The sequence below is a fragment of the Caretta caretta genome, chromosome 16 (assembly GCF_965140235.1).
Source record: "Caretta caretta isolate rCarCar2 chromosome 16, rCarCar1.hap1, whole genome shotgun sequence".
Classification (NCBI taxonomy): Eukaryota; Metazoa; Chordata; order Testudines; family Cheloniidae; genus Caretta; species Caretta caretta.
Genome location: NC_134221.1, coordinates 9,378,792 through 9,393,847, shown reverse-complemented (window position 1 = coordinate 9,393,847; position 15,056 = coordinate 9,378,792). Strand labels below are relative to the sequence as shown.

At 44.3% G+C, this 15,056-nt stretch overlaps 1 protein-coding gene across 2 annotated transcripts in view; it reads right to left on the bottom strand.

Moving 5' to 3' along the window:
- The window catches only part of PAPPA (pappalysin 1), a 234,087-nt gene that overhangs the window by 169,144 nt on the left and 49,887 nt on the right, over positions 1-15,056 (bottom strand). The window lies entirely within an intron of this gene.

Sequence of the window (15,056 nt, the reverse complement as noted above, 5' to 3'; positions counted from 1 at the left end):
AACATTGCTAAAATAATTAATTCCCTAAAGTCAAAATCCTCCCTCCAGATCCGCAAGTCAAGCCTGCGATATGCAGCAGAACGAAAGACTTTTCTGCATTACTGGGTGGAAGTGTGTCGTCTTAGACACTGCCAGTTTTTACACCTGACACGTGCATGAGACCTAATGGATCTTCCAAAAAGATGTATGGCACGGCAAAAAATAGTTTGCACGCGCGTTTGCAGATTAGTTGAACTGAAGGATATGTCATATGGAAAAGATATTCTACTCCTTAAGTAAATGACGGACAGCAGCCACATCAGATGCTGAGGCATTAGACAGATGGAAGGACATATGTGTACCCTGTCATATGGATCTGCTAATGTAAAGATCAGAAAGCAAGCATTAGCAGTCCAGATCAAGCTGATTGTGGATATTCCCTGGGGGATGCATTTCCTGAAACCCCACAAAATGGGACTGGCAGTTTATGAAAGATGGAATAATGCGCCTACATGTCATGGAAAACTATAGAAACTACGCACATCCTCTCTGTCAGCCCTCAGACATGACAGTTGAAAATTGCCCCTTTCAGCACCAAGGAACTTATATGCAAATGACCTGCCTTAATCTACTACAAATGCAGACTTCTAGTAAAGAGTGAGTACAACAATCAAATAATTTTTCCATTGGTGAATAGCACTATGAGAGAGGAGAACCACATCACTCTAATTTTCATCTACAGGATAACAGACCCATGCCACACTTTTGGCAAAAATGGGAATGTGTATGAATGGAAAGGCATATGGTAGACTGGCTCATAGCTATCCCCTGCAGTCTAGGTGTTATCCTTGTTATGGCATGAGCCGATTGTATCATAGTACAACTTGGTTGCCGTATCCCAACCACGTATCAAGTGTGTCACGGTGATTCCCTTTACAGGCCAAGCTGTAAAATGCCACTAAATGACAACCCCCTGTCTTCTACAGAACCTAAGCTTTTGGTGACTGTGAATCTGACTTTTAATGGTCCAAGCAAAAAGTTTTATAAAGTCGTTCTTTGGCCTATCATAGAATCATAGAAGATTAGGGTTGGAAGAGACCTCAAGAGGTCATCTAGTCCAATCCCCTGCTCAAAGCAGGACCAACACCAACTAAATCATCCCAGCCAGGGCTTTGTCAAGCTGGGCCTCAACAATCTCTCAGGATGGAGATTCCACCACCTCCCTAGATATCCCATTCCAGTGCTTCACCACCCTTCTAGTGAAATATACTACATTAGACCTCCAATTTTATAAAACCGGAACTTACAACACTTATTTTAATCTGAAATGACTTCATATCCCCCTCAGAAACAGAATGGATTCTCTCAAGTTCACAGTCCCAGTGTAATAAAATCTTGAGAACTTTGTAAAAATGGGATCCCACTGTATAACATTTTGGGGGAGAAAATTATCTGAGACATTCAATTTGGAGATTTTTTTTTATCAACTGCTGCAATGGGGTATACTAGCTTAACTATAACATGCTTCAGATAATATGACTCTCAGGCAGCTAGGCTGATACTCTGTGAACATTCAAGTCAAAGAGATCTAAATGATTACGTCTAGGTTTGCTAGAGAAAACATGGGACTTAGAAGCAAAAATCCAGATGGAAATCTAGCCACAGCAACAGCTCTATCAGATGAATCCTGAACATATGAAAGGGGTACTGGAAACCTGGAACTCTCAGCCTCTAGACAGATCCAACTGGCCTACAGGGAAAGATTCAAAATGTCCAGAGAGCCTCAGGCAAAATGGGAGAAATATCAACTGCATCTGCCTGACAGAAGCATTTTGTGTTATGTTTGGTGCAGTGTGCTGCTTTGCACTGGCTGCCCTCTTGGCTACTGTCTTCCCCACCCCAGAAGTGACTTCTATATTAGTGCTACTATATGAATCTAGGGCCTGATCCAAAGCCTGCTGAAGTCAATGGGAGTCTTTTTATTGATGTCAGTGGGCTTTGGATCAGGACCTTGGTGAAAGCCCATGCTTTGGAATCCCCGTCTGGATGGAAAGTAAAACATACATGCACAATGTATGTTTTCAATGAAAACAGTGAAATGAATGTTTAGGAATGTGAAGTAAAGGGGAAGTCTGCTCTAGACAAAGGGGCTAATCCTGCAAGGTGTTGAGTGCCTACTAACAGCTGATGAGCATCTTCAACTCTCACCGAAGTCAGTGGGAGTTGAAAGTGCCCTGCACCTCACAGAATGAGGCCCTAACAGTAAGCAAGTCCTACATGCAGATGAAATAAAAACCCTTCACCCAAAATATTGAGCCAAAACCTAACCTGAGCTTCCTTGACATTACAAAAAGGCCATGTAACTTTCTCCTTTACTTTTTCTCAGGTTTTCCTACACCTCTCCACTGCAGGTTCCTGGTGGGATTGAAAGCAGAAACATGGCATATTGCAAGGAAAGATGTTACTGCAATATTCCAAGCCTCAAGGGAAACAGGAAGCCCTGGAGTTTTCAGGAGTTTTCCTGTAAGACCTGTTTGCAGACCGAGACAATTCGGATAAGTTTCCCAACTTTGTGGTGCTTTGTTGAACCAAACTAAACTCTGGCTCTGTTGAGTGTCGCCCTCATGTATTATACAATGTATTTTATTTATTTATTTATTTATTTGTTGATAAATCAATCTGTCTCTGTCTCATTTCCATTTTACACAAAAAATCCAATATAAGGGCAGCTTTTCAAAGGGACAATGGAGAGTTAGACACTCATTTCCCTTTGAAAGTCAGTGGGAGTTGGGCACATTTCTTTTGTGTCTTTGGGAAGCAAAATGTATAAGGAGTTGGAATAATAAGTCTATTTCCTGATGGACTTTGCATCTTTATCAGTAGCCTACCACTGTCTAAAATAGGTATTAAATTGGCACCTTTGTCCCCTTCTGCTCCTTGCTTACTAATCAATCCTTCTTGGTACACCTGTAAACGTGACTGCGTGGCCAAAAAGCTCACACAATCTTATGAGGAAAATCATAGATGGTAAAAAATTTCTAGTCCTCTAGTTCATACCATATTAATGCACAATTCTCCACATATGTCTTCCAGTCTAAATTTAAATGTCTCAAGGGGTGGAGATTCCAATGCTTCCCTTGGGCAATTATTCCACAGTCTAAGTTGTCTCCAAAAAGTAGACATTTTCTACCCATGTTTTTGTTAACTTTTTTCTCACTACAATTTTGTTCAAAAGGAGACAGTTCAGAAATAAATCCGTAAGGTCAGGGCAGGTCATTAACAAAGGAGAAGAAATGCTATCACAGTGCAAGGAACAGATTCAACCCTTTTCTCAGCGCTATTCATTTGACTTTATCTTTTGGTATAATTTCAACACTGAATTTTCCTGGCATGAATCCCATAGCTTCCCTGCTTCACCCTCGCCCCCCCCAACATACACACCTCCCCAAGCTTTTCAGTGCTGGGTAGTTCTATGTTTTGGTAAACTTATTCTATTAATAGTCGCCCTCTGTGGCTATAAAAAATCCCTCAGTAGTCAAAAGCCAACCCTTGCTCACTAACAGCTGTGGATGTCTGAATGCACACAAGACCCGACATCACCCAGCAGAGCCCCTTCTTGGCTCCACGTCAGAGCAAACTGATTAAATAAGGCCGTTGCCAACTTGAGAAAACGGAAAAGGAGGCCCCCCATAACAGAGGAGGGAGGGAGAGAGACTGACTCCTGCACTAGACTGAGGAAATAGGAGGGTATTTCCATTTGCTCACTGGCTTTTTCACTTAGCAACCCCTTTCTTCCCCCCCCCCCAACTCCAATAAACTCTTGAGTCTCAGAAATAGAGACAGAACAAAGAGCTGTTCAGAGATAGAGTCGAAGGTGGTAGGTAGAGTTGCAGTTGCAGGTTTTAAAGTCTAATCTAAGTTTTCATTTGGTTGGTTTAACTGAATTAAACATTTCTGCTACTCCAGTCCTATTACTGGTCCTGGGATAACCCTATGGCAATTTAAACCTGTCACCTGTGGTCAGTGTTAATAGTCAATGGTGAAAACGCACATGATGATGCTGATTAGGCAGAACAAGACTCAGGGAATTAAAAAACAAAAACGATCCATCTGCATCCTGTAAAGGTGATGAAAGAGCTTTTATTCATCAGAAAGGGAAGAATTTGGCTTCTCAGAGGGTAAAGGGAATTTCCCATATTCTCAGTATTTCTAAGGTATTTCCCTAAATGTAGTTTCTGCTAAGCGACGAGATGCCTTAACTATGTGTTTGACTAACAGAGTTCCTATGTTATGTTCACTGTCCTTTACCCAGAGTTTCACTCTGATGTTTGCATGAACCCCAAATCTCAAAGAAAAACATCAGGAATTGCAGAGATTCCACTAGTTGCATGTCAAATCCATGTGAAACCACAAGTGTCACAAGATGTTGAGGTGAAACAATATGTCTAACGTGTTCATTTGAAACTAGGCCCAGAGTCTCACACCTTGTAATAAACCTGACCCAAATTTTGAGTCAGTTACAAAACCAGTAGCCAGGCAACTCAGGAAAATTTTCAGATTTCTCTATGAATGCTTCATTCTGGTGAATTCTAGCTAAACAGCTGATGGGAGTGAATTTTTAAAAATGTATTCAATACTGGGGAAAAGTGCTGAAATTACAGCTCCAGGAGACTGAAGCCCTCTGTTTATTCACACAACATGGACACACACAGGAAGCATTGGTGCAAGGTTCTCCTATCAATATAGCTCAGTTCTGACCTGCAGGACCCATCTCTCGGGGTCAGAAGGGAGCTCACTCTCCAAAGCCTTTCTAGTCCAAGGTCTCTTTGCTGACACGTAACCAAGTGGGCCAACTTGTGCCAGCCACAAAGGTAGTTTTCACACCTGACTATTGGCAACGAGACTGAGATATTCCAACTCATTTCACTCAGGTGTCAGTCACTAATGATCACCAATCAGCTCTGTCCAGGATTTAAACCAGTCATTTAAAGGTTCTGTGTCCCATTACATACCTCCAGAGCCAACAAAGTCCCTTGTAAAATAACGTCTCTGAACTTTCTTTCTCTCAGGTGTCTACTGGAACTGGAGCGGCTACTGGAGCCCATTAGCCCAATGAGAAAAGAATTTTGCTTAGTCCAGTTTTCCCAAATAGTTTCACTGAGAGCAGATTGGGTCCAAAGAAACTGATCCAATCTCAGTGGAGTCCCCCTAGCTGTCATTAATTAGAAGGAAAAGGAAATTTAAAATGAAAAACTACAATAGGGAAAAGTTAAGCACTCGCTTCCAACTTGCACATACCAGGAAATTCAGAGTTGAAGGTTAAACTCCACCCTCAGACCACCTCTGCTGTTCCCTATATTGCAGGCTTCTCAGCAAACTAACTGAACACACGTGCTAGAATACATAGGCCCCGTGCATTAAATATGGAGTTTCAGCTTTCACTCTGAATTTCCTGACTTTTTAAGACTTTTATTAGATGGTTATGCCCCTAAAATAGTACATGTTACATGGAGTTTCTCCAACACAGCTACCTTTTGGAAGCTCCGAATTGTCAGTTTATCCATTCATTATTAATGAACCTGGAACTACTTTCATGCAAACCTTTCTTAATTTAAGGTGTTGTGTGTTGAAATGGGATCCAAATGAAACCATCGCAATTGAGTTTCACTAAGAACTTGGGGGTTCATACAAACTAAAAACCCAGAAGGTGTAAACTTGCTTAGCTCAAAACTGAAGGAAAGATTCTTATAAACCTCTGCCAAACAAGAATTCTGAATTTTGCGCAGATCTAGATGAGCCCTATGAATCCTCGAAGTGCATCCTCTCATGCATCTCTTGGTATATTGAGCAAACTGAAATGCTAATGACAAGGTTCATCTCTATTTCAGGTGTGACCATCCCACAGCAGTGGGACTGGATCCTAAACATCACACTTCTCACTAGATTTGGCTCTAAATTTTAAAAAACAGTAACTGTTACAAGCCTCATAAATTATTTTTATAATACATCTTTAATAAGCACGTGTTATAAACACTGCAACAGCCCTGCGCTGCACAGGGATAACGCCATCTCATAACAGCCCTTAAAGACTTGTTACAAGGCTTTGTGTCACAGGCCTTCGTGATAGCATTAAAGGAGCCATTACTGTCAAATGCATCAAAAAGCACTTCCAGATTTTTTTATAGGCGTTTCAGTGGGTGCTATCATGACATATGGCCTATTGGGGAGACATCACATGCACTTTAAAGATGATCTCAACTAATAAATATGTGCTTCCTTCACAAAATGGAATACCTGTGGAAGGACTATGTATGTCTCAATATCTGATGCCATATATTTCTGTTTGTGCATGTTAGACTGCAGCAGGCGCCTAGCCATTGTTTCTGAACAGGAAAAAAAAGCCCCTGCCTTTTCCAGCAGTGGATTTTGTCTTCTGATCTATTTAATATTTTTATTACTAAAGTAAAAAGCTCTTAAAGGGCATTTTCCCCAAAGTGGGGCATCTGATGTACACACAGAGGGACAGATTCTTTAGCTGGGGACAGAGAGCAAGCAGCACAGATTGCACCTGAAGGGGTGGGCGCAATGGTGAACAATAGTTGTGGTAATGGGGTGGCTGCTTCCAGAGAGCCTCCCTCGTGGCATGGGGTTTGCCCTGCAGCATTCCTGCCTGTGCTTCCCTCTCCTCAGAAATTTCACAGAGGTTCTTCTCATGACCAACAACACCCTGGCTTGGGCTGGCTTAGTATCAGAAACAGTTCCAAAATAAAGTTCTCAAAGCCCCAGGGAAAAGTTCTCATTTTACGGTTTATATAGTCATCTTTCCCCACTCTTCATCAAGCCCCTCCCAGACCTTCCTGCCCAGAGACTTCCCTGCCTTGGCAATCCACTCCCAGTCTTACTTCAGTTGGAATCTTTTCTCCCATGGCATCTTGGGGTCTACTGCAGGAGCCTTCTTGCTCTCTGCAGCCCTCCTGTCCCCCATCTTGGGCCTTTCTGCCTGGAATCTCTCCCTAGGCCTCATCCTGAAATTAACCACTGGGACCAGACCTTCGTTTTCACAGCCTGGGGAGGAAAGTTCCTTGAAAAGAGCCAGCCAGCCTGTCAGAGTTGTGCCCTCCCCTGGTTCTGGTGCCACTGTGTGCCAGGGAAAAGAAATGCAGCACACAAGTGGTGTGAACAGCGCAACAGTTTGCTAACTCGTTAGTGCCATAGACTTCCAAAGGGGCCTGGCTATAAGGAATGAGGTTTTGTAACCCACTTGTGGTCTCCCAAGGGCTTGAATGGGGACTCCATGAGCTTTGCAAATACTAAGTATCAACCCCGCATGGTAATAGACTCCTCTGCTGAGGGAAAGGTGTCGGCAAAGTCTTTAAAGAATCAGTTAACATTCAAAATAATTCAAATAATACAAACAAACAAAAAACCCCCAAAACCTTCTAACACACAAAACCAAACCATACAGAAATCATGGCACTAATGTGTTGTGATAGGTTGTATAGAATCAGTTAACTGTAGAGTGAGAGACTTCTGTAGGGGCTGGCACTATGCTGAAATTGCAACTAAATAACCTTCAGGGATGCCACAGATAAGTCAGTTTCCTTTAAGTGTAGCAAATAACACAGACTTGCAGAAATGGGAGGAGGAGGCTCTAGAACAAGTCAGCTATTACCTACCCTCAAGGTGAAATGTTTCCACTTTTGTCTAATAATATTTTATGACTGTAGGTTTCCTTGACTTACTCTTACAGAACAAGAGAGGTCAGGCCCCTTTGGAAGTCTATCATCTAGGCTGCCAGGAATAGGGACTGTAGATTTGGGTGGAGAATTCTCCCATCTGCCTGGGATAAGGGATCCAGGGATAAGGGCGGATGATACAGTGGAGTTTGAAAGAATTGTAATAGGTTGGCATATCAGTGTTGTCTGGGCCAACCTCATGCAACCAGAAGAGCTTTCACCCCGTTTGGGTCTTGTGTATTATTCTGAGTAGTAGTGAAATGGGTGGTGGTATCATGCAGAAAGTCCCGGCTCCAATCTGTTAGAAATTCTAGCTCAGAAGTGATGCGTCTTGGTGCTCTCCTTGGTGGCAAACACATCTATTGAGGGAGTTCACCATTTGCAGAAAGGTGCCGAGTCCCCGAGTCCTTCAGGAACTTTTTATGTTGGTCTTGGTTTAGTCTGCTTGAGAATTCTCCGCTCCTGGCAGCTGCAGAGTGATTTGGTGTGTTCAATGAGGAATGCACTGCAGCCAAAGCTTTACTGCTTCCAGACACCCCATGGGGGAGTGAGCTCCACCTGGTGTGTTTACATCATGCCTTGCGGCGGTGCTGTCACTTAGTATCTGTGCTGTGTTCACCACCAGGGAAGGCAGGAACGACTCCAATGCCCAATGTGTCACTCAGTGTTCCAGAATTCCTAGGGATCGCCTGGATCCCTGCTGACTGTACAGACCCGGAGGTGAATGTGGACTCTCCAGCCATGAGGCCCGGAGGTGAATGTGGACTCTCCAGCCATGAGGCCCACAGTGACTACAGCTGTTGGAACTGGAGGACTGAATGCAATTCCTGCTTTTCACTGTCTCCTCCCATCACGAAAGATTCTTTAACAGCTCTGCTGGGATAGTCCATTGTTCTTGAAGCTGTCCACATTTGGAGTGTGTGCATTCAAACTAGCCAGCGTTGCAGAGAACTCCTATGACATTTCCCATGAAGGATGACATGTGGAAGAAGCCATAAGTGCAACTACTGGTGAAGTAGACTGTGCTAGGAAGATTTCCTTAGCAAGGTCAAGCAAACCCTTACGTATGAACGTTGTTTCAGAGCCCGCAGGTCTTGCATGTATGGAAGAATCACTCCTCTAGTAGGGAGGTGCTGCCCACAGTCGCATTCAATAGTGCACCTATAAACATCAGCCATCAGATACAGAAACACATGACATTTTATAAACACCCTAATGGATGATAAGCCAATGGGGAAGAATTCTGCATTTTAGATGCTGATTCTGTAGGTGAAATCACAGATATTTTTTGGGTGACTGCCTGATCCCTGTGACAGCGTAAGGATCTTTGAGGTCAAGAGTCGCATACCAGTCTCCTTGGGATATGTGGGGAGTTATGCTCCACAAGGAAAGTGTCCCAAACCTGAAGACTTTGAGGTGCCTGTTCAGTCCCCTTAGTTTAGGGCTGGGCAGAGGCTGTGTCCTGTTTTGGGAGTCAGGAAGTAACTTGAGTAGAAGCCCCTTCCCTTCAGTTTTTGAGGGACTTCCTCTATGGAGCCCTTTGCCAAGAATTAGTTGACTTCTCCCTATAGAGTTGTGGTGTGAGCAGCGTCCCTGAGGAGGGGTAAGATGGAGAATAGGGAGGTAGTCCAATGGAAAGGAACTCTATAGAGTAGCTGCAATCTACTGTATTATACAGCAATCTGATGTGATTCACATCAAGTTTTATAGACTGCACAATATGGTCTCGAGAGGGAAAGATGGAGGAGGCAGTAGATGAAGGGTAGGATATGCCGAACACTGGAACCTGACTCTTGACTGTGATATTAAACCTGCAACCTCCAGGCTGATGAAGCAGGCTGGTTTACAGACCTTGGATGGTTCATTCTTGTCTTTCTTTGCTGTTTGACAGAACGGGAGGTCTGCTGGCACTTTCAGTACTATGCATAAGTATGAATGGACGCTGACAAGCCAGGTCTGTGGTATCAGTTGCACATCATGGCTTTCCACCTTGAATGGCAGTGAAGTGTGAGAGTCCAAGAGAGCTTGCAGTTGCTCTGGTGGCTTTGAGTTTCACCTGTCTTTTCACTGAAAAGACTTTTGCCATCAAGGGGAAGATTTTCATCTGTCCATGAGACCCTGCAGTGAGGTCTGATGGGCAAAGCTATGAGTACCTGCAAAACAGTGATTCTGGTGGCCATTGTATTAGCACAAGACTCTGATGCACCATATGCCACATGCAGGGCATGATGTACAGGGATTCTAGAAATCCGTTTGCCATGGGAAAACATGGAAAAAACCACAGAATTTGCATTTGTACAGAGAATCTTTCATTTTGACATCTTGTGAAAAAAATATATATACAGTAAAACCCTGTTTATTTGAGCCTCCATTATCCTGCTCTCAGTATTAACCGAACCACCAGCTGCCTGGCGTGGACAGCAGTGGAGTTCTGTGAGCCCCAAGAAGCTGGTGGTTCAGTTAATACAGAAAGCTGGATAATGGAGGCTCAGATAAATGGGGTTCTACTGTATCAAGAAAGCATTGTGTTCAACTGATACCACTATATATTGTGGCTAGGGAAACTAACGTTCAGTGTTTCATTTTAATCGTGGAAAAACATGGATTTTTATTTTTTTTAATTGGAGAACTTTGGTTTTTTTATCACAGAAAACTAGGATCCCTGGGTGATGTACTCTGATTTTTATTCAGCAGCCAGATCCTTTGGTGAAGGATAAGAGTTATGGTTTCCCAGAAGTCAAACTGGTAGTATGCCATCACTGCCTGATAACGGATGCTGTGCATGTCCAAAGATCAGAGAAATATGTCTTCCGATCAAGTACACCTTTCCTGTCTCTATGGGCAGAGTGGGTAGATGACTGGGAACATCCTGCCCCCTTGCCGTGAAACTGCTGGAGAAGACTGTGTCAGGCAGATTTCCTTGGCTGGGTCAATCAAACCCCTGTGTAGGGGTAGTGATATCCTATCCTTTGGTTTCCCTTGCAGAACATCAAAGAGAAGGGCAGATGCTTCAGTTGGTATGGCACCAGCGTCCAGTTGTAGCGTATAAGCTATTCTGGTCAGCAGCTCCTAGAATTGATGAAACTTGTTCAGAGGGTACACAACTAAGGGATCAGTATTGTCATCTGGTGATATGCCATCCCTTGGGACATCCCCCATTTGTACGTTGACATCATCCTGAAGAAGTCCTCTGTCACTGTCTCCACTGCTATCTGCAGGTGCTGTGGTGTGTTGGCTCTTTGGTGGAGAAGTCTGTAGATAGATGCCAACTCCGTGGGTGCTCCAGGGCTGGAGCACCTGCAGAAAAAACATAGCGGGTGCTCAGCACCCACTGGCAGCCCAGCGGATCAACTCCTCCCCATCCTTGCCAGCACCTCCCACCCGCCGCAGATCAGCTGTTTAGCGGTATGCAGGATGTGCTGGGAGAGGAGGAGTGAGGAAAGGCGCAAAGATGGCGTGCGCTCAGGGGAGGGGGTGGAATGGGGCAGAGTGGGGATGGGAAGAGGCAAGGCAGTGTGGGGGTATGGGCTTGGGGCGAAGCGGGGGTCGAGTACCCCCGGTAACTCAGAGACGACACCTATGAGTGCCAGAAGGGAAGGAGGGGGAGCCAGTGACAACACTAGTGCTGGAATTGGCACCAGTGACCTGATGGCTGCAGCAGGGCCAGTGACTGAAAGGGCAGTGTTGAAGGACTCGAGGACCCTGCCAATTGTGCCAGAAGGAGATCCCAAGGAACCTGTAGCAGAGTTGGAGGCCAGTGCCACGGCAGCCCTGTTGGTTCAGGCCGAGCAATGTCTATTACTACTATTATTTGTATTACCACCCTCAGCACTTCTTGTAACATGGGACATAACAATTCTAAGGGGCCATGGAATAAATGCATCAAGTCTGAGAGGACCAATCACGGAATATCCCTTAGCTAGAAGAGTGAAAGGAGCCTGCTCAGTCTCCTCCCAGGGGGGACGGAAAGGAGCTGTTCAGTGGCATGCAGGAGGAAATGCTGGGGGAGAGGGGAAGGAATAGGGGCAGGAAGAGGCGGGGGAGGGGCGGAATGAGGTGGGAAGGGGCTGGGCAGGAATAGGCAGGATGGGGGGCAGAATGGGGGCAGGAAGAGGCGGGGCAGGGGTGGAGACTTGGGGGAAGGGGTGGAGTGGGGGCAGGGCTTGGGGTGGAGTGGAGGCCAAGCACCCCCCGCGATCTAGGGAAGTTGGTGCCTCTGCTGGGGATGCTAGGATGCTATATGGCACCGGACTGTCCAGTATAGGTGATGTTGAGGTTGGGTAGGGAATATAAATCAGTGAAATGTGGAGCCCTATGGTGCTGAGGAAGACTAAGAAGCTGAGAAGCTCCTCTTGACACACTGCCGAGGAATCATCATGTGACTGGCACCATTTCCTTTTCTCCCGGGAGCCCTCGGAGGAGTCAGAGTTCTGTTTCCCTTTCCTCAGCATCTTATGTGACGTTGAGCTTTGACAGGAGTCAGAGCAGAGCATGTAGCGGGCAAAGAGATGTTCTCAGCAACAGGTGCTGAGGCCTCCAGCAGAGGGCCTGAGGACTCAGCAACGCCATACATGCTGCCAGACGTGGTTGGCATGGGTGCAGAATGGGTGGGGTCAGTGCTGACTGAATCTCTGACTTTGGAGCAGTGGTGATGGAACCTTTCTGAAAGGAAGCACCAAGGCCAAGTACCAAGGGGGTGGAGGCTTTACCCATTCCATTGATAAGGGCTTCAGTGCCAGGTGGCTTATTGCTGATTGTATTGTTAGCCTGAACCCCTGATGCCCGAGGCCTGTACTACAAGAGTCTTAGTGATCAAGGATGCCTGTAGCCCCTAATAGTTGGTTTTGATGCAGTCAGAGTGAGAATGCCCAACAGATGGAGCGCTGAGATGAGGTGTGAGCCTTTCCTGGACACATCCAACTTTCACATTAGATTCGGGATCGACATTTACACAGGTGAGGTTTCTCAAAGACCTTCTTAGCTGCACTGCTGACCTTCAATGAGAGTGTTGCAACCTCAAGGCGGTGCTGAGGTCACATTATGTTTTCTCTCTTTTTGATGATCTAAGCTAAACAATCATGTTTATCAATTGTGGGGGGCTATATGCATCTGCTAAGAAGATCCAACACAAAGAGGTTCCCAGTGCTTATCGCTGTGGAGAAGGACCTTGGGCAGTTGGGGCTGCACTCTCTTAAATACACTGGGACCCCGAAGTCACTAGGGGGCGCTCATACAACTGCAAAGGCCACGGCTTTGGTAGATGTTCCGTGAGCACGATGCCGGGGGCACCAAATCCACAAATAACAGTGCACAGAGGTACCCGAAGAAGAATAAACAGCTGCACATGAAAAAACAGTGTGTAGAAATGCCTGTTTTGTCCATGGAACTGCATATTTTGCAAATGACATTTGACTTACTTGAACTTCCACATGTACATTTTTTGTGCACAACTTTGGGCATGCAGTTTGGAAAATTTGGCCCTGAAAGTTTCTGAATGTTAAGGAACAGTCTTAAATATGGTCATGTGATTTTAAATTAAATAATAAATAATAATAATACCCAGCTTTTATATAGTACTTTGCATTAGTTGATCTCAAAGCAATTTACAAAAGAGTTAAGTATCTTTATCCCTATTTTACAGATGAAGAAACTGAGTTAGGCTTTTCTTATTAGGTTGAATTTAAAAGGTTTGTGCATGTTTGTGATGTTGGATACAGTAAAAATGTTAAAAGGGCACTGTCAGATTAAAAATCACATTTTTAAAAATTATCTTAGCTATATTATTACTAAAACCATGGGTTATGAAAACTGCAGATTTAAAAAAAATCCAATTTACATTTCTCTACTGATGGTGTTTGCTTAGTTGCATTTTTCTCTGACTGGACAATGAAAGTAGATTGGTCAGTTTCCTTTTTTTGTAATTGGTATTTAATCCATTTCACTGTCTGACTCTCCTGCACTATCACAAGGATGTAGTGTTTGAGCTGAGCTGCAAAGGAATATTGATTTGTTTATTTTTGAAGAGATACATTGGATTTATATAAACAAAATCGAAGAAGCATTTCTCAGATGTTTCGTAAATTTGGAGCCCAAACTGAACTGAAAGTGTCCCTTTAAAACTTCTCTCTGCTCAAAATGTTAAGGAGATGGCTTGAACCAACACAATGTAGGGAATTCTCTCACAGCTGACATTTTCCTTCTTAATCTGCTCTGTGGTGGCTGATAACACAGGGTGTTCTGAGCACTGTGTGGTTCTCCCCCCTTCTTCCCCCCTCCCATAACCCTATAAGCTGCAACACTAAGCCACAGTGTGTGAAGGACAGAATTTCACCCTTACCTTCTATTTAATGTAGGTTTAAGATAGACCATAATGACTTTAAACCATAGGGTGAGGGTTTTTTTGAATATACAAGGGTCTGATTCTACTCTCACATATGCTGGTGTAAATCAGGAGCAACTCCACTAAAGTCACTGGAGTTAAACTGGTGTCAAACCAGTGCAAGTGATTTGAGATTGACACCCTGATACAAAATAAAAAATTGCATTTATGTAGACACGTAGACCCTTTCATCCAAAGACCTCAGACTGTTTTATAAATGTTATGTAATTAGCCCACACAGCTCCCCTGTCAGGAAGAGAAGGGATACTTTCCCCGTTTTTCAGTTGTGTAAACTGAGACAGTTAAGTTACTTGCTCAAAGACACAGAGCTCATACAGAAGCTAGAAGTCCTGATACTCATAAGAATGGCCAAACTGGGTCAGACCAAAAGTCCATCTAGCCTAGTATCCTGTCTTCCGACAGTGGCCAATGCCAGATGCTTCAGAGCGAATGAAAAGAACAGGTAATCATCCAGTGATCCATCCCCTGCCCCATACTCAGACCCCTCCTCTCTGTAACTGCAGAATGACATTCCCTCCCTATGCGTGCACAAAAAAAGCTGCGTTGACATAACATTAAAAGGCCCTGAATAAACTGTCCATCCTTTAAAGAAGTCTCAGTAAACTGAAGTCTGCCTAAAAGTATTTAATCGCTCTCAACTCAGAGCCTCACCAAATGGGACCTTCCTATGGTTTTGACTCCCACACTCTGAGAGCTTGTGGCTAAAATCAGCTATTCAGCACTCTAACCTACAGCTGATAACCTACAGCTTGTGGATTTCCCTGAGTTGGCCGTCTGAATCTTTGACAATCTGATCTTCGGTGGTGAGAGGGTAAATTTGGATTCAGTGGCAAGGCAGGTCTGAGGACTTGTGCTGAGACAGGTTAAGTGTGCGCCAATTACACACACACACAAACACACACACAAAGGAAAGAAAAAATACAAGAGAAGCAATAAATATG